Source organism: Ornithorhynchus anatinus, chromosome 4 (genome assembly GCF_004115215.2).
Source record: "Ornithorhynchus anatinus isolate Pmale09 chromosome 4, mOrnAna1.pri.v4, whole genome shotgun sequence".
NCBI classification, from domain to species: domain Eukaryota; kingdom Metazoa; phylum Chordata; class Mammalia; order Monotremata; family Ornithorhynchidae; genus Ornithorhynchus; species Ornithorhynchus anatinus.
In genome coordinates, this window is record NC_041731.1 from 125,421,365 (window position 1) to 125,439,577 (window position 18,213).

Sequence of the window (18,213 nt, forward strand, 5' to 3'; positions counted from 1 at the left end):
GCGAAGGGGAAGAAGGGAGCAGTGTGAGGGAGAAGTCGACGGTGAGCGAGACGAAACCGAGGCCCGGTGAGTAGGTTGGCTCGAGAGGAATGAAGCGCGTGGGCTGGGATGGAGTGGGAGCGGAACAAGGATAAGTAGGACTAAAAGGAACAGTTTGGCCTAGAGAAGCAGCATGACTTACTGGCACGAGCATGGACTTTAGAGTCAGAGGACTTAGGTTCTAATCCCGGCTCCTCCACTTCTCTGCTGTGTGACTTTGGGCAAGTCGCTTCATTTCTCTATGCGTGATACCTCATCTGTAAAATGGGGATTAAGACTGTGAGCCCCAGGTGGGACAACCTGATTACCTTGTAATAATGTTGGTATTTGTTAAGCGCTTACTATGTGCCAAGCACTGTTCTAAGCACTGGGGTTGACACAGGGGAATCAGGTTGTCCCACGTGGGGCTCACAGTCTTAATCCCCATTTTACAGATGAGGTAACTCAGGCACCGAGAAGTGAAGTGACTTGCCCAAAGTCACACAGCTGACAAGTGGCCGAGCCTGGATTCGAACCCATGAACTCTGACTCCAAAGCCCGTGCTCTTTCCACTGAGCCAAGCTACCTCAGCATTTAGAACAGTGCTTGGCACATATTAAGTGCTTAACAAATACCATCATTATTATCATTATTATTAGGAGGGACAGAGCTAATTGAGTGACAGTCAATGATCAGGAGTTTCTACCTGATGTGATGAGGAATGGGAGGAGGGATGAGAAGAGGGAATGCGGAGGAGCAGGGCATGGTGGATAGAGCCCAGGCCTGGGAGTCAGAAGGTGATGGGTTCTAATCCTGGCTCCGCCACTTGTCTGCTCTGTGACCTTGAGCAAGTCACTTCACTTCTCTGGGCCTCAGTTACCCCATCTGTAAAATAGGGATTGAGACAGTGAGCCCCATGTTGGACACCGGACTGTGTCCAACACAATTTGCTTGTATCCACCCCAGAGTTTAATACAGTGCCTGGCACATAGTAAGCATTTAACAAATACCATTATTATTATTATTATTATTTCATCTGTGAAATGGGGATTGAGGCTGTGAGCCCCTTGTGTGATAAGGGACAGTGTCCAATATGATTTGCTTGTATCCACCCCAGAGCTTGGTAGAGTGATGCATAATAAGCACTTAACAAAGACCATCATTATTATTATTATTATCAATAATGTTTACCTCATCTGTAAAAGTGGGATTGAGACTGTGAGCCCCACATGGGACAAGGCCTGGGTCCAACCCGCTTTGCTTGTAACCACCCCAATGCTTAGTATAGTGCCTGACACATAGTAAGCATTTAACTAATACTACAGTTATCATTTTTGTTATTATATGAGAAGCAGGATTGTTTTTGGGCAGAGTGAAGGATGGACCGGAGAAGGGAGAGACCAGAGGGAGGGAGGTCGGAGAGGAGGCTGATGCAATAGTGAAAGCAGGATATGACAAATGCCTGAAGGAAGCACAGGTGGAGAGGCAGGGTGGATTCTTGAGATGTTATGGAGGAAGAACTGACATGATTTAGTGACAGGCTGGATGTGGAGAATGAAAAAGAGAGAGAGGGGTTGAGGATATTACCAAGGTTCTGGACTTGAGAGAAGGGGAAGACAGTGGTGTTGACAACAGTGATGGGAATGTGAGATAGAGGTGAGGTTATGGAAGGGAAGATGAGGAGTTCAGTTTTGGACACTCTGAATTGGAAGTGATGGTGGGACATCCAAATAGAGATGTCCTGAAGGCAGGAGGAAATACGAGACTGCAGAGAAGAAGAGAGGTAAGGGTGGGGGAGTTAAATTTGGGTGTTATCTGCATAGAGTTGGTTGTTGAAGGTATGGTAACGGTCAGCTTCATGAGGGAGTGAGTGTAGATGTCGCATAGAGGGAGACCCAGCACTGAGCCTCGAAGGACTCTCACAGCTGGGAGGTAGGCAGAGGAGGAGCTGGTGAAAGAGATGGAGAGGCCCAAAGGGTAGGAGGAGACCCCAGGGAGGAATGAATGGGTCAGTAAAGCAAGGCTTAGATTGTGTTACCTGGTGTGTGTTGGGGCCGGGTGGAGGGGGGGAGGGTTCAAAGCCCGAAAGGCAGCCGAGAGATCGAAGAGGATTGGGGTAGAATTGTGTCGGTTAAATTTAGTGAGGAAGAGGTGGTATTGGAGAGAGCGGGCTCAGCTGAGTGAAGGAGACAGAAGCTGTATTGTAGAGGGTCGAGAAGGGAGTTGGAAGCAGCAGGTGTAAACAGTGCATTTTAGGAGTTAGGACTGGAAAGGAATGAAGGGGAAAGGACAAAAATTAAGGGTGCAGTAGAGTCGGGGAAAGGTTTTTTGAGGACGGGGATACGCGGGCATTTTTGAAAGCAGAGGAGAAGGAATCATTAAAGAGTGAGAGATGAAGAGTGAGAGATAATAATGTTGGTATTTGTTAAGCGCTTACTATGTGCAGAGCACTGTTCTAAGTGCTGGGGTAGACACAGGGGAATCAGGTTGTCCCACGTGGGGCTCACAGTGTTAATCCCCATTTTACAGATGAGGGAACTGAGGCACAGAGAAGTCAAGTGACTTGCCCACAGTCACACAGCTGACAAGTGGCCGAGCTGGGATTCGAACCCATGACCTCTGACTCCAAAGCCCGTGCTCTTTCCACTGAGCCACGCTGCTTCTCACAATTGAAGGGGATGGTCAGGAAGGGAAGAAGAGTGGGCTCGGGTGTTTTCTTAAGGTGTGAAGGGATGGGGTGAGAGGCACAGGTGTAAGGGGTAGATTTCCAGAAGAGATAATAATAATTATGGTATTTGTTAAGCGCTTACTATGTGCAAAGCACTGTTCTAAACGCTGGGGTGATACAGGGTAATCAGGTTGTCCCATGTGGGGCTCAGTCTTAATCCCCATTTTCCAGATGAGGTAACTGAGGCACAGAGAAGTCAAGTGACTTGCCCAAAGTCACACAGCTGATAAGTGGCAGAGCCGGGATTACAACCCATGACCTCTGACTCCCAAGCCCGGGCTCTTTCCATTAAGCCACGCTGCTTCTCATGGGACCTCTCCTCTTGAGAGATGGCTGAGAAGGCTGAGAGAATGGATGTCAGGGTCAGTGGGATCCGGCCAGGTGAGGGGGAGATTTTGGAGAGGTCACCCCTGAGCGTTTCTGTTTTAGCAACAGATTAGTTGGCAAGATCATCGGGGTGAGCGAGGTGTAGAGTGGTGAGCGTTGCCTGGAATGCCTGCATTCCCAGAACTCATTTCCGAACCTCATTTCCAAACCTCATTCCAGATCCTCATTCCAGAACTTCATTCCAGAATCTCCCATCATGTCCCTTGCCAAGTACTGCACCCATGGAGCACTGGTGGAAACACTGTAGAGTCTAAAGTCAGATGAGTCGCCTGTGGCCTCACGGCCTTAGGAAATCTGGATCCTACAATTGCTCCACAGACCTTTGACCTGTCTGAATAGGAAGACTCTATTGGTGCCTAATTAGATTGTGTCCAATTCCCAACTGCGTATACCTTCTCTCTGCTCAATACAGTGCCCTACACACAAGAAGCACTTAATAAATATAGTTATTACTACTACTCTTTGTCATGCTGTCCAAGGCACTCTTTAGAAGCTGCATGGCTTAGTAGATTGAGCACCATCTTTCCCATCTCACAAGCCTGTAACCTTAGCATTATCCTTGACACCTCTCTCTCCTTCAACCCACATATTCAATCCGTCACCAAATCCTGTGGGTCCCACCTTCACAACATTGCTAAAATCTGCCCTTTCCTCTCCCTTCCCTTCCCTCGGTTCCCTTATCTGTAAAATAGAGATTAAGATTGTGAATCCCGTGTGGGACAGAGACTCTGTTCAACCCAATTTGCTTGTATCCACCCCAGAAGTTAGTACAGTGCCTGGCACATAGTTAACGCTTAACAAATTCCACAATTATTAGTATTATTATTGTTATTATCAATCTCCGGGATCCCACCCAGCACAACTCTTACCATGGGCATTGCTTCCGGGTCAGAGGGCCGAATGTTCTTTCTGGCCCTCTCTAGAGGATCTTGTCCTCTTCTTTGATGCTGACAGAGAATATCCCGAATATGATACAGGTGAAAGTGTTCAGAGAGCTGGAGGTGTCAGAATGACAAAATAAATGTGGGATTTGTTAAGCGCTTACTCCGTGTCCAGCACTGTACTAAGAGCTGAGGTAGATACCCCCAAAAGCAGATTGGTCACCATCCCTGACCCACAATGGCACTCACAGTCTAAGAAGGAGGGAGAACAGGTATTTTGTCCCCATTTAACAGATGAGGAAACTGAAGCACTGAGAATTCAGGGACTCGTCTGTCGTCACACAGCCAGCCAGTGATGGAGCTGGGATTAGAACCCAGGTGCTCTCCCTCCCAAGTCCCTGATCTTTTCACTAGGCCATGCTGCTTGTTGTCAGTTGGGGGTAGGTTCAGATCTTGCAGCCATAGAGATGGTGAACACTATAACATCTTTTTAGTTTCAGCAGCTGGTCACCAAATTCTGTCAAAGTCAAAAAAGCCATGCTATCTTTTTTCACTTCTATCTTTTATCTTTTAGTTTCGCTGTACGTTTCTTGGGTGTGTATTACTGTCCGTGGAACAGAATTTGGGAGCCGCGTTAAATTCCAGTTACTAAGAAAATCTTTGGTTTCTTATGGTTTTTTGGGTGGGTATAGATCGGTGTATAACCTTGGTTTTCTTCAAACCAAGAAATTGTAATTGACAATTGTAATTGTCAATTCAGATGTGCATTGCTCAAGGGAGGAAGGGGGAGAGAGAGAGTGTGTGTGTGTTTGTGTGTGTGTGTGTAAAAGCAGTTTGTCCTGTGTCCCAGGGAACTGCTGGTGGCCTGATTGGCCTGTTTGCCTGTTAGTACAGTCACTCGTCATATCCCAACTGGATGACTGCATCAGCCTCCTTTCTGATCTCCCAACCTCCTGTCTCGGCCCGCTTCAGTCTATACTTCACTCCACTGTCCAGATTATCTTTCTACAGAAACGCTCTGGGCATGTCACCCCACTCCTCAAAAACCTCCAGTGGTTGCCTTATCAACCTTCACATGAAACAAAAGCTCCTCACTCTTGACTTCAAAGCTCTACATCACCTGGCCCCCTCCTACCTCACCTCCCTTCTCTCCTACATCCCAGCCCGCACACTCCACTCCTCTGCCACTAACCTCCTCACTTGTGCCTTGTCCTTGCCTCTCCTGCCGTCGACCCCTGGCCCATGTCCTACCTCTGGCCTGGAATGCCCTCCCTCCTCACATCTGCCAAATTAACACACTTCCCCCTTGCAAAGCCCTACTGAAAGCTCACCTCCTCCAGGAGGCCTTCCCAGACTGATTCCCCCTTTTCATCTGCTCCTCCTCCCATCCCCATCACTCCTTCTCCCTCCCTCTGCTCTACCCCCCCACCCCACAGAACTTGTGTATATATGTACATATTTATTATTCTATTTATTTCATTAATGATGTGCATATATCTATAATAATAATGGTATTTGTTAAGTGCTTACTATGTGCCAAGCACTGTTTTAAGAGCTGGGATAGGTACGGGGTAATCAGGTTGTTCCACGTGGGGCTCACAGTGTCAATCCCATTTTCCAGATGAGGTAACTGAGGCACAGAGCAGTTAAGTGGCTTGCCCAAAGTCACACAGCTGACAAGTGATGGAGCTAGGATTAGAACCCACGACCTCCACCTCTCAAACCTCTGCTCTTTCCACTAAGCCACGCTAGTGAGGTTTGGTAGGATGGAGGAAGCCGACTGAAGCTTTAAAGCCAATATTAAGGAGTTTCTTTTTGATGTGGAGGTGGAAGGGTAGCCATTGGAGGCTGTTGAGAAATGGGGAGACATGGAATGAACATTTTTAAAGAAAATGATTGTTGCAGCACAGTGAAATATGGACTGCAAAGGAAAGAGACAGAAGGCTGGGGGTGTGGTCGGTGAGAAGACAGACAGTAGCCAAGGTGGGATAGAATAAGTGCTTGGATCAGCATGGTAGCAGTCTGGGTAAGTCACTTAACTTGTCTGTGCCGCAGTTACCTCATCTGTAAAATAGAGATTAAGACTGTGAACCCCAAGTGGGATAAGGTGTGTCCAACCCAATTATTTTGTAAACACCACAGTCCTAAGAGCAGTGCTTGGCACATAATAAGTGCTTAACAAATACCCAAATTATGATCATTATTATTTGGATGGAGAGGAAAGGGAGTATTTTAGTAATGCTGTGAAGGGGCCAACAGGTTTTGGTGATGGATTGAATATGTGGGTGGAATGCGAGAATTGAGTCAAGGTTAACGCCAAGATTACGGACTCTGAGATAGGGAGGAGAGTAGTATTGTCTTCAGTAATAGGAAAGACTGGGAGAGGACAGGGATTGGGAGGGAAGATATGGAGTTGTGTTTTGGACATGTTTAATTTGAAGTGTCTGTGTTCCCAGGAGGAGGAAATGTGAGATTTCAGGGAAGAAGAGCCGTCAGGGCTGGAGGTTAGATTTGGGAATCATCTGCATAGAGATGTTAATTGAAGCCTAATTGGGAGCTAATGAGTTCTCCAAGGGAGTGGGTGTAGAGAGAGACTAGAAAGGGACCTAGACGTGAGGCTTGAGGGATTCCCACTGTCTGAAGGTGGGAGGCAGAGGACGAGTCAGCATAAGAAACTGAAAAAAGAGAGAGAGGAGGAGAACCAAGAGAGAACAGTGTCAGGAAAACCAATATTTCAAAGAGAAGGGGGTGGTCTACAGTGACAAAGGCATCTATTCATTCATTCAGTAGTATTTATTGAGCGCTTACTATATGCAGAGCACTGTACTAAGCACTTGGAATGTACAAATCGGTAACAGAGACAGTCCCTGCCCTTTGACGGGCTCACAGTCTAGGCTACAGTAGAGACTTTCATATTTGGTAAGAAGGAGGTCACAGTTTACCTTAGGGCAGTTTCTGTGGAGTGAAGTGGGCAGAAGCTAAATTGGAGGGGATTGAAGACAGGAAGTGGTGACAGTTTGTGTAAACTTCTCTAAAGAAGTTTGGAGAGAAGGAGCTGGTGGGAGCCATGGGGTTGTTAGAGAGGGCTGAATTGAAGCAGACGAGAATGAATTTAAAGTGGACAAGGTCCGAGAGATGTCAGGGTTTCCACTAACATGCTAAGCAGCTCAGGCACAGGAGAGCCTTTCTATTCTCCATCTACACCCTCTCCCTGGTAGAACTCAATCTCTCCCATGGCTTCAACTACCACATCTTTGAGAATGATACCCAAATCTACATCTCCTGCTTTCATCTCTCTCTCTCTGCACTCTCACATTTCCTTTTGTCTTCAAGACATCTCTATTTGGCTGTCCTCCCATCACCTCAAACTTAACATGTCCAAAACAGAGCTCCCTATCTTCCCATCTAAGCCCTGTCCTCCCCCTGACTGTAGTTGGCACCACCATCTTGCCTGTCTCACAAGCCCATAATCTTGACATTTTACTTGACTCCTCTCTTTCATTCAACCCGCGTATTCAATCCATCATAAATCCTGTCAGTCCCACTGTCACACCGTTTCTAAAATCTGCCCTTTTCTCTCCAACTAAACAGCTACCACATGAATGCAGTCACTCATCTTAGTGCCATTGTTCTTGTCTGTCCGTCTCCCCCGATTAGACTGTAAGCCCGTCAAACGGCAGGGACTGTCTCTATCTGTTGCCGACTTGTTCATCCCAAGCGCTTAGTACAGTGCTCTGCACATAGTAAGCGCTCAATAAATACTATTGAATGAATGAATGAATCTTATCCTGCCTGGATTACTGCATCAGCCTCCTTGCTGACCTCCCAATCTCCTGTCTCTCCCCACTCCAGTCCATACTTCACTCTGCTGCCTAGATCATTCTTCTACAGAAAAGTTCAGGACATGTCACCCTGCTCCTCAAAAAAACTCCAGTGGTTGCCCATCCACCTCTGCAACAAACAAAAATTCCACCATCTTGTCCTCTCTTACCTCACCTCGCCACTCTCTTTCTACAACCTAGCCCACATACGTTGTCTGGCATCTTCCACTGGCATCTTGTAATGCTAACCTTCCCACTGTGCCTCAATCTCATCTATCTCACCACCAACCCCTAGCCCACGTCCTGCCTCTAGCCTGGAACACCCTCCCTCCTCAAATCTGACAATCACGCTCCTCCCTTTCAAAGCCTTATTGAAGGCACAGCTCCTCCAAGAAGCCTTCCCAGATAAAGCCCACCTTCCCATTTCTCCTATTCCCTATTGCATCACTCTGATTTGCTCCCTGTGTTCTCTCCCCCTCACAGTCCCACAGCACTTATGTCCATATCTCTAATTCATTTATTTATATTAATTTCTGTCTCCCCCCTCTAGATTGTTAGCTCATTGTGGGCAGGGACTGTGTCTGTTTACTGTTGTATTATATTCATTCATTCAGTCATATTTATTAAGCACTTACTGTGTGCAGAGCACTGTACTTAGTGCTTGGGAAAGTACAATACAACAATAAACAGTGACATCACTGCCCACAGTGAGCTCAAAGTCTAGAAGGGGGGAGATAGACATCAATACACATCAATAAAACTATCTATCTCTATATATATATATGTAAGTACTATGGGGTTAGGACGGGGGAAGAACAAAGGGAGCAAGTCAGGGCGACACAGAAGGGAGTGGGAGATGAGAAAAAGTGGGGCCTAGTCCAGGAAGGCCTCTTGAAGGAGATGGTGCCTTCAGTAAGGCTTTGAAGTAAGGGGAGAGTCATTGTCAGATTTGAGGAGGGAGGGCATTCCAGGCTAGAGGCAGGATGTGGGCCAGGGGCCGGCAGCAGGACAGACAAGATGGAGGCCCAGTGAGAAGTTTAGCACCAGAGGAGCAAAGTATGTGGGCTGGGTTGCAGGAGAGAAGTGAGGTGAGGTAGGAGGGGGCAAGGTGATGGAGAGCTTTAAAGCCAATGGTGAGGAAATTCTGTTTGATATGGAGGTGGATAGGCAACACTGGAGATTTTTGAGGAGGTGGGTGACATGTCCTGAACGTTTTTGTAGAAAGATAAACCGAGCGTGGAGTGAAGTATGGACCGGAATGGGGAAAGGCAGGAGGTTGGGTGGTCAGAAAGGCGGCTGATGCAGTAATCTAGGCAGGATAGAATGAGTGATTGTGTTAACTTGGTAGCAGTTTGGATGAAGAGGAAAGGGCAGGTTTTAGTGATGTTGTGGGACCCACAGGATTTGGTGACAGATTGAGTAAGTGTGTTGAATGAGAGAGAGGAATCAAGTATAATGCCAAGGTGAAGAGTGAGATGGCATGCACGGTGGTGCCATCGACAGTGGTGGGAAAGTCAGGAGAAGACAGGGTTTGGGTGGGAAGATAAGGAGCTCTCTTTAGGACATGTTAAGTATGAGATGATGGGGGACATCCAAATAGAGAGGTCTTGAAGGCAGGAGGAGATACAAGCCGGGAGAGAGGGAGAGAGATGGGGGAGGAGATGTAGATTTGGGTATCTTCTGTATAGAGATGGTAGTTGAAGCCATCGGAGTGAATGAGTTCTCCAAGGGAATGAGTGTAGAGGGAAAACAGAAGGGGACCGAGAACTGAACCTTGAGGGACACCCCACAGTTAGTGGGTGAGAGGCAGAGGAAGAGCCCAAGAAGGAGAATGAGAATGAGGGATAAGAGGAGAACCAGGAGAGGACAGAGTCAGTGAAGCCAAGGTTGGATAATGTTTCCAGGAGAAAGGGGTGGTCCAGACTGTCGAAGGCGGCTGAGAGGGTGAGGAAGTTCAGGATGGAGTAGAAGCTGTTGGATTTGGCAAGAAGAAGCTTATTAGTGACCTTTGAGAGGGCACTTTCTGTGAAGTGAAGGGGATGGAAGCCACATTGGCAAGGGTCCAGGAGAGAATTGGAGGGGAGGAATTTGAGACAGCGCTCTAGAAGTTGGGAGAGGAATGATCCAAACGCTTAGTACAGTGCTCTGCATATAATAAGCACTCAATAAATATGATTGAATGAATGAAGGAATGAGAGGAGGAAGTGTACCGCGGAGGTGATCCAGGGTTGTGAGTAAGTGGTACCAGACTGGTGGAGGGACCAGGGAGCAAGGGGATTCAGTTCAGTGGAAAGGGTGGTGTTTGAGGGAGCTTGCTGCTGACCCCTGGCCCATGTCCTACCTCTGGCCTGGAACTCCCTCCATCCTCAATTCCACCAGACAATCACTCTCCCAGCCCTTCAAAGCCTTACTGAAGGCACGTCTCCACGAGGCCTTCCCAGACTAAGCCCCACTTTTCCCCATCTCCCGCTCCCTTCCGTGTCTCCCTGACTCGCTCCCTTTGATCTTCCCCCCTTCTCCCCGCCCCACAGCATTTATGTATATGTCTGTCATTTTATTTTATATTGATGACCGTTTACTTGTATTGATGTCCATCTCCCCACCCCGCAGACTGTGAGCTCATTGTGGGCAGGGATTGTCTCTCTTTACTGCTGTGTTGTATTTTCCCAAGTGCTTAGTCCAGTGCTTTGCACATAGTAAGCACTCAATAAATACAATTGAATGAATGAGGACATTGATGTGTGTCAGGAGAAGGTTGTTTGGGTCTGGAAACCAAATGGGGAAGGATGACTGTAAAATATTGGAGGGGGTCAAAAGACCAGATGTCTCTGTGTGGGGAAAAGAAAGATTTGTGGTGGTGGGTGTGTGGGAAAGAGACCAGGTGAGGAGGTTGTGGTCTGATAGAGGAATTTGAGAATTGGTGAGGGTAGAGATTGAGCAGTCACTGGAGATTATAAAATCAGGTGTATGCCCAAATTGGTGAGCATGTGGGAGGCGGGGGTAGGGGTGGAGCAGGAGGTCATCGGAATAGAGGAGATGGACAGTGGAAGGATCACTGGGATCATGCACGTGGTTATTGAAATTCCACAGGATCAATGTAGGGATGGAGAATAGAAGAAAGAATCTGAGAAAAGGATCAAAGTGGTTCCGAAAGTTGGAGGTGGGACCTGGGAGGTGACAGTGCCTAGAAATTGGAGTGAGTGGTAAAGGCAGATGATTTGGGCTTGAAAGAGAGGGATTAGGGAGGTGGGATGGTGTGAAGCAACATAGGGAATGAGATGGAAGTCGAGTTCTCCCCCTTTCCCAGTGAGTCAGGGGGAATGGGAGAAGCCCCCAGGAAAGCCCGAATTAGCACGTGATGACGCTCTACAGGAAGACAGACCAGAACCTGGAGAAGCCGAGTTGACCCCTGTAAAGAGCCGAGGATTGGGAGTCAGAAGGACCTGGGTTCTAATCTCCACTCCTCTAGGCCATCCAATGGTTGCCCATCCATCTCTACATCAGAGACTAACTCCTTATCAATTGCTATAAGTCACTCAATCATCTCTCTTCCTCCTGCCTGTTCTCACTCACCTCCCACTTATACCCCAGTCTGCACACTTCACTCTTTGAATACAGATCCTCTGAATCTCTAATAAAAAAAATAATAATAATAATGGTATTCATTAAGTGCTTGCTATGTGTCAGGCACCATTCTATGCGCTGGGGTGGATACAAGCAAATCGAGTTGGATGACACAGTCTGTGTCCCACGTGACGCTCACAGTCTCAGTCCCCATTTTACAGATGAGATAACTGAAGCCCAGAAAGGGAAGTGACTTGGCCAAGGGCACACAGCTGACAAGTGGTAGAGCTGGGATTAAAGCCCAGGTCCTCCTGACTCCCAGACCTGGGTTCTATCCACTATGCCATGCTCCTTCTCTGCCCATTGGGCATCTGAATTTCACCCCACCCTCAACCCCACAGCACTTTTGTACATATCTATAAATTATTTTTTATATTAATGTGTCTCTTCCTCTTTAAACTATAAGGGTAGGGAATGTGTCTACCAACTCTGTTGTTTTGTCTTCTCCCAAGCACTTGGCACATTATTCTGCACAAAGTAAGCACTCAGTAAATACCACTGATGGACAGATTAATGGTACCTTCCTTAGCGGTTTTGTTGTTCATTGTACACAACCTTCAGAGTAAAAATCCCTTGGAGAATGTCATGTTCCTGTAGGGAATGGTCCATTTCCGACTTCCATCCTCTTGAGGCATCCACAGGTGCTCTAAGCCTTTGACCTCTGAATTTTTGTCCTAGGGCAAGGAGAGTGTCTACAGTCTGGGGTTCAGATGTAATTAACCAGGATTGCTGTGTCAACAAGATTATCACTGGCTTCTGCTAATTGGCTGTTAATCATTTATCACTTATCGGAAGCCCCTATCAGAGAAACTTGAGAGTGGCCTGTTCAATGATTAATTTTCTCTTCTTTTCTGTTTCCAGAGTTGGCACATGATTAGACCAGCAGCTGCTTAATCTCAGGGATTTACCCTAATTGTTCTTTAGACTTGGACCCACGGGGAAGAGCCAGAGCAGGTGGTAAGTAACATCCATGGATTTCCTCTTCTTTTCTGGAGCTTTTCATGACCACTTTCTTAATGATAACAAGTGATCTATGGATTTTTTTTCCCCTCCACATGATTACTCCGCATTTCCACGTAGAGTGAACGCTAGTGCTGATTTCCAGAGGCAGTAAATGAAATCCAAATCTGTTTGGGAATTCCGAGTTACATTTCCAGGAATCGAGGGATGCAAATGTCAATCCAGACTATTTAACGGGTAACCGGCTCCGTTGTTCCCAACTCTGCAACACTGCTATCAATCTAAATTCAAGATTGTAAAATGATGGGAAATCTTTTTCCGAAAGAGTTTTGAAGTTTTAGGACAGGAAACGGGAATATGAAAACCTGGTTCTCTCAGGCTCTCAGTCACCCTGAGACTCTCAGCAAATGATGCCATAGAACCAGAATCCTCATCCCCAGGAGTGGGGGAAAAGGGATTTTTATGTAATAAGCTCCTGTTTGTGCAAGGGTGGGTGATCAAAGTCAACAGCTGTCCAAGTGAGAATCTGCATTTTGGGAACTAAGTCTGAGGACCCTCCGTCCTACTGGGTGATAAATGTCCTGTTGAGTGGAGGGATAAAGGACTGTGTGTTTTGGGGGTTCCTGACTCGAGGCTGTAAAATCATCATTTGCTGTTGATTGACAGCTGGGTCTAGGGGACCACAACTCTTCCCGCCTGTCAAATGGCCAGGCAGCCAGGGTGTGGACAAAGACGATTCTCTCCATCATGCAAAATCATCGGTGGAAGTGAGCATAGTGCGGAAGGTGGTGTCAGGGTACCTTCCCCCCACTATGTGGTCAAGAGAAACTAGTGTCTTCCAATCCCGCCACCCTGCCAAAGAGAGAATTAAAGCAGTCAATCACCTAGCCCACTCCTTCCTCACCTTGCTACTCTCCTACTACAACTCAGCCCTCACACTTCACTCCTCTAATGCCAACCTCGATCTCGTCCATCTCACAGCCGACCCCTCACCCATCTCCTGCCTCTGGCCTGGAACGCCGTCCCTCCTCATATCCTACAGATAATCGCTGTCCCCTCCTTTAAAGCCTTATTGATGGCACATCTCTTCCAAGAGGCCTTCCCCGACTAAGTCCCTTTCCTCTTCTCCCACTCCATTTTGCATTGCCCTGACTTGATCCCTTTATTCAGCCCCTCTGCCCCCAGCCCCACAACACTTTTGTACATGTCTGTAATGTATTTTATTTATATTAATGTCTTTCTCCCCTTCTACACTGTAAGCTCACTGTGGGCAGAGAACGTGTATGTTATATTGTTATATCGTACTCTCCCAAGCACTTAGTACAGTGTTCTTCACACAGTAAGCGCACAATAAATTCAGTTGACTGACAGAGATTGAGATATTCAGACCCACATACTCTGTAAACTGCCTTCAGTGCTCATTTAAAAATGATCAAAAGAAACTTGTTGCCTGCATCATGGCTCCCTCCTTCTCCTGGACCTTCCAGCCTGATTTTTCTTGAATAGTAATGTTGGTATTTGTTATGCGCTTACTCTGTGCCAAGCACTGTTCTAAACGCTGGGGTAGATACAGGGTAATCAGGTTGTCCCAAGTGAGGCTCAGTCTTAATCCCTATTTTAAAGATGAGGTAACTGAGGCACTGAGAAGTGAAGTGATTTACCCAAAGTCACACAGCTGACAGGTGGTGGAGCCGGGATTAGAATGCCTCCAAGACTTCAGAAAGCTGAGGAAAGCATTTCGGGAAGGGGCAAAAGCAATGAAACGCATTAGGAGAACACAAATTGAGTTTAGGGACCCGTTAACAAGACTGACCAGATCTTTCGGGTGTTCCTATTTTCACAGTATATTCACAAAAAAGAACTCCTCGATTTAATGAAGTGCCACAACCTAGGGCAAAATAAAAAGAATCCCAGGATAATTTCCAAACTATCCACAGGCAAGCCTCTTTAAAATGTCTCCATCTCTTGTTATGTGTCTTGTTTATCAGTTTCTTTGGTCCGGTTCCGTCCTTCGTGCCTATGTTTCTCGGTTGATCTTGTGTCTTTGTCCTGTCTTAATTAGCGTCAGCTCCTCGTAGCTAAAAATATTTTGTTTCTCCTCTATAACTTTCTGCAAATACCTTGCATAGTGCTCTGAGTGTAGCGAATGTTCGATAAATACTGCTGCTGGTGGGTGGTGGTGGTAGTCATAGTGATAGAAGAAGTAATAAGGTTGGTATTTGTTAAGCGCTTACTATGTGCAGAGCATTCATTCATTCATTCAATAGTATTTATTGAGCGCTTACTATGTGCAGAGCACTGTACTTAGCGCTTGGAATGAACAAGTCGGCAACAGATAGAGACGGTCCCTGCTGTTGGACGGGCTTACGGTCTGATCGGGGGAGACGGACAGACGAGAACGATGGCAAGAAATAGAGTCGAGGGGAAGAACATCTCGTAAAAACAATGGCAACTAAATAGAATCGAGGCGATGTACATTTTGTAATGAACAAAATAAATAGGGTAATGAAAATATATACAGTTGAGCAGACGAGTGCAGTGCTGAGGGGATGGGAAGGGAGAGGGGGAGGAGCAGAGGGAAATGGGGGGAAGAGAGGGTTAAGCTGCGGAGAGGTGAAGGGGGGTGGTAGAGGGAGTAGAGGGAGAAGGGGAGCTCGGTCTGGGAAGGCCTCTTGGAGGAGGTGAGTTTTAAGTAGGGTTTTGAAGAGGGGAAGAGAATGAGTTTGGCGGAGGTGAGGAGGGAGGGCGTTCCAGGACTGCGGGAGGACGTGGCCCGGGGGTCGACGGCGGGATGGGCGAGACCGAGGGACTGTGAGGAGGTGGGCGGCAGAGGAGCGGAGCGTGCGGGGTGGGCGGTAGAAAGAGAGAAGGGAGGAGGGGTAGGAAGGGGCAAGGTGAAGAGCAGAGGTGAAGGGACAGAGCACTGTTCTAAGCGCTGGGGTAGACATAAGGTAATCAGGTTGTCCTACGTGAGGCTCACAATTAACCCCCATTTTACAGATGAGGTAACTGAGTCACAGAGAAGTGAAGTGACTCGCCCACAGTCACGCAGCTGACAAATGGCAGATCCGAGATTCGAACCAATGACCTCTGACTCCCAAGCCCGTGCTCTTTCCACTGAGCCACACTGCTTCTCCAATAATGATGTTGGTATTTGTTAAGTGCTTACTCTGTGCAGAGCATTGTTCTAAGCGCTGGGGTAGATACAGGGTAAACAGGTTGTCCCACGTGAGGCTCCCAGTTAATTCCCATTTTACAGATGAGGTAACTAAGGCACAGAGAAGTGAAGTGACTTACCCAAAGTCACACAGCTGACAAGTGGCAGAGCTGGGAGTCGAACCCATGACCTCTGACTCCGAAGCCCAGGCTCTTTCCACTGAGCCACGCTGCTTCCCCCGCCCTTAGAACAGTGCTCTGCACATAGTAAGCACTTAATAAATACCAACATTATTATTTCCTCTTCTCCCACTCCCATCTGCGTGGATTTGCACCCTTTATTCACCCGTCCCTCATCCCTACAATGCTTACATTCGTAATTTATGCAATTAAATGAGGGCTTAGTCGGGGAAGGCCCCTTGGAGGAGATGTACTTGGGAGAGTACAATTATCTTCTGAAGCGGTTGACAAACGTACTGACGAGAGTAGAGAGATGACATCAATTTTCTTCATCATCATCAACAAACATGAGGTGGAGAACTTTGTACTAGCATGGTTCAGTGGAAAGAGCACGGGCTTCGGAGTCAGAGGTCATGAGTTCAGATCCCAGCTCCACCACTTGTCGGCTGTGTGACTGTGGGCAAGTCACTTAACTTCTCTGTGCCTCAGTTACCTCATCTGTAAAATGAGGATTAAGACTGTGAGCCCCACGTGGGACACCTGATTCCCCTGCGTCTACCCCAGCGGAGTGCTCTGCACATAGTAAGCGCTTAACAAATACCAACATTATTGTTATTATTATTATTATTGCTATTGATAGCTTCCTTTAAAAGCACGGCTCCTCATTCTCCTATTGAGATGAGAAAGATACTTATGTTGTCGAGCACAGCCTCCTGGCAGCAAGGTAGAGGGGCTTCTGTAAGAGAACACCTCTCTTGCCCTCTCAAAAAAAGGAAATAATAATGTTGGTATTTGTTAAGCGCTTACTATGTGCAGAGCACCGTTCTAAGCGCTGGGGTAGACACAGGGGAATCAGGTTGTCCCACGTGGGGCTCAAAGTCTTAATCCCCATTTTCCAGATGAGGTAACTGAGGCCCAGAGAAGTGAAGTGACTTGCCCACGGTCACACAGCTGATAAGTGGCCGAGCCGGGATTTGAACCCATGACCTCTGACTCCAAAGCCCGTGCTCTTTCCACTGAGCCAGAACCCATGTGTCGCCCCGGTATAATTACCAATCCAAGAACACGATGATGTGTTGAGAAAGCCACAGCAACGCAGTTTCCTGACTCACCTATACTCTGGTGTTCGGACCAGTGGACTCCAACCCGCAGAGCCAAAAGCATTTTCAGTCCGTCGGTTAGTCATCGTACCTACTGAGTGCTTACTGTGTGCAGAGCACTGTACTAAGCGCTTGGGAGAGGGCAGTGCATCGTCTCCGGGACACTCCTTTTCTAACCTTCAACGTTCCTCGTCCCTCCCCCGTCCCACCTTGAAGGTGGACACCTTCCCCTCTGAGGGCCGTCTGGGTGGTCGGGGGAGTTGCCGAGGTGTCTGCGTATTTCAGGACATCCTCTGTGGGGAAGTCTGGGCGGGTCTTGCCCAAGGGTCATAGCGTGGCTCAGTGGAAAGAACCCCGACTTGGGAGTCAAAGGTCATAGGTTCTAATCGCGGCTCCGTCCCTTGTCAGCTGCGCGACTTTGGGCGAGTCACTTCACTTCTCTGTGCCTCAGTTACCTCATCTGGAAAATGGGGATTAAGACTGTGAGCCCCACGTGGGACAACTGATCACCTTGTGTCTCCTCCAGTGCTTAGAACAGTGCTTGGCACATAGTAAGCGCTTAACAAATACCATCATTATTATTCTTATTAGTCAGGTCTGCTAGTATGCCAGCGTGGCTCAGTGAAAAGAGCACGGGTTTGGCAGTCAGAAGACATGGGTTCGAATCCCTGCTCTGCCACTTGTCAGCTGTGTGACTGTGGGCGTCACTTAACTTCTCTGTGCCTCAGTTCCCTCATCTGGAAAAATGGGGATGAAGACTGTGAGCCTCACGTGGGACAACCTGATTACCCTGTATCTACCCCCGCGCTTAGAACAGTGCTCTGCACATAGTAAGCGCTTAACAAATACCAACATTATTATTATTATTATTATGCCCTTCCTGGGGTCATCCCTGGGCAAATTTTTCCTGGCCCCTTTAATATATCCAACATTTATTAGCTTTCCTGGTGGTGATGGGATGATCTGTACTCTGTTATAGCCCTGTTGTCCCTTGTACTTACCCTGATCCTTTTCAGTCATATTTAGTGATCTCTTACTATGTGCAGGACACTGTACTGAACGCTTGGTAGAGTTCTCTCAAGTGATCCCCGGTATCCAGCTGACGGATGGCGGAGCCGGGATTAGAGCCCTCAGAGCTGCGGTCCTCCCTGAGCCTCAGAGTCGTTTTAAGGGCCAAATCTGCTCCCCCACCCACCCAAAGGTGCGTGGCAGACCAACTCCGCTGCTGCTGGACCCGTGGGCAGCGTTCACATCCTGTAGTTGCTGGGGCATCCCGACTCTGCCCCTTGTCAGCTGTGTGACTGTGAGCAAGTCACTTCACTTCTCTGTGCCTCAGTTCCCTCATCTGTAAAATGGGG

At 47.6% G+C, this 18,213-nt stretch overlaps 1 protein-coding gene across 2 annotated transcripts in view; it reads left to right on the forward strand.

The window, feature by feature from the left end:
- Positions 1-18,213, forward strand: part of SLC2A9 (solute carrier family 2 member 9) — a 304,495-nt gene that overhangs the window by 58,086 nt on the left and 228,196 nt on the right. For both annotated transcript variants that reach the window (XM_039911938.1, XM_039911939.1), the window contains one exon: positions 12,321-12,416. The gene's annotated coding sequence lies outside the window, so the exon portion shown is untranslated. The remainder of the gene's footprint in view (positions 1-12,320; positions 12,417-18,213) is intronic.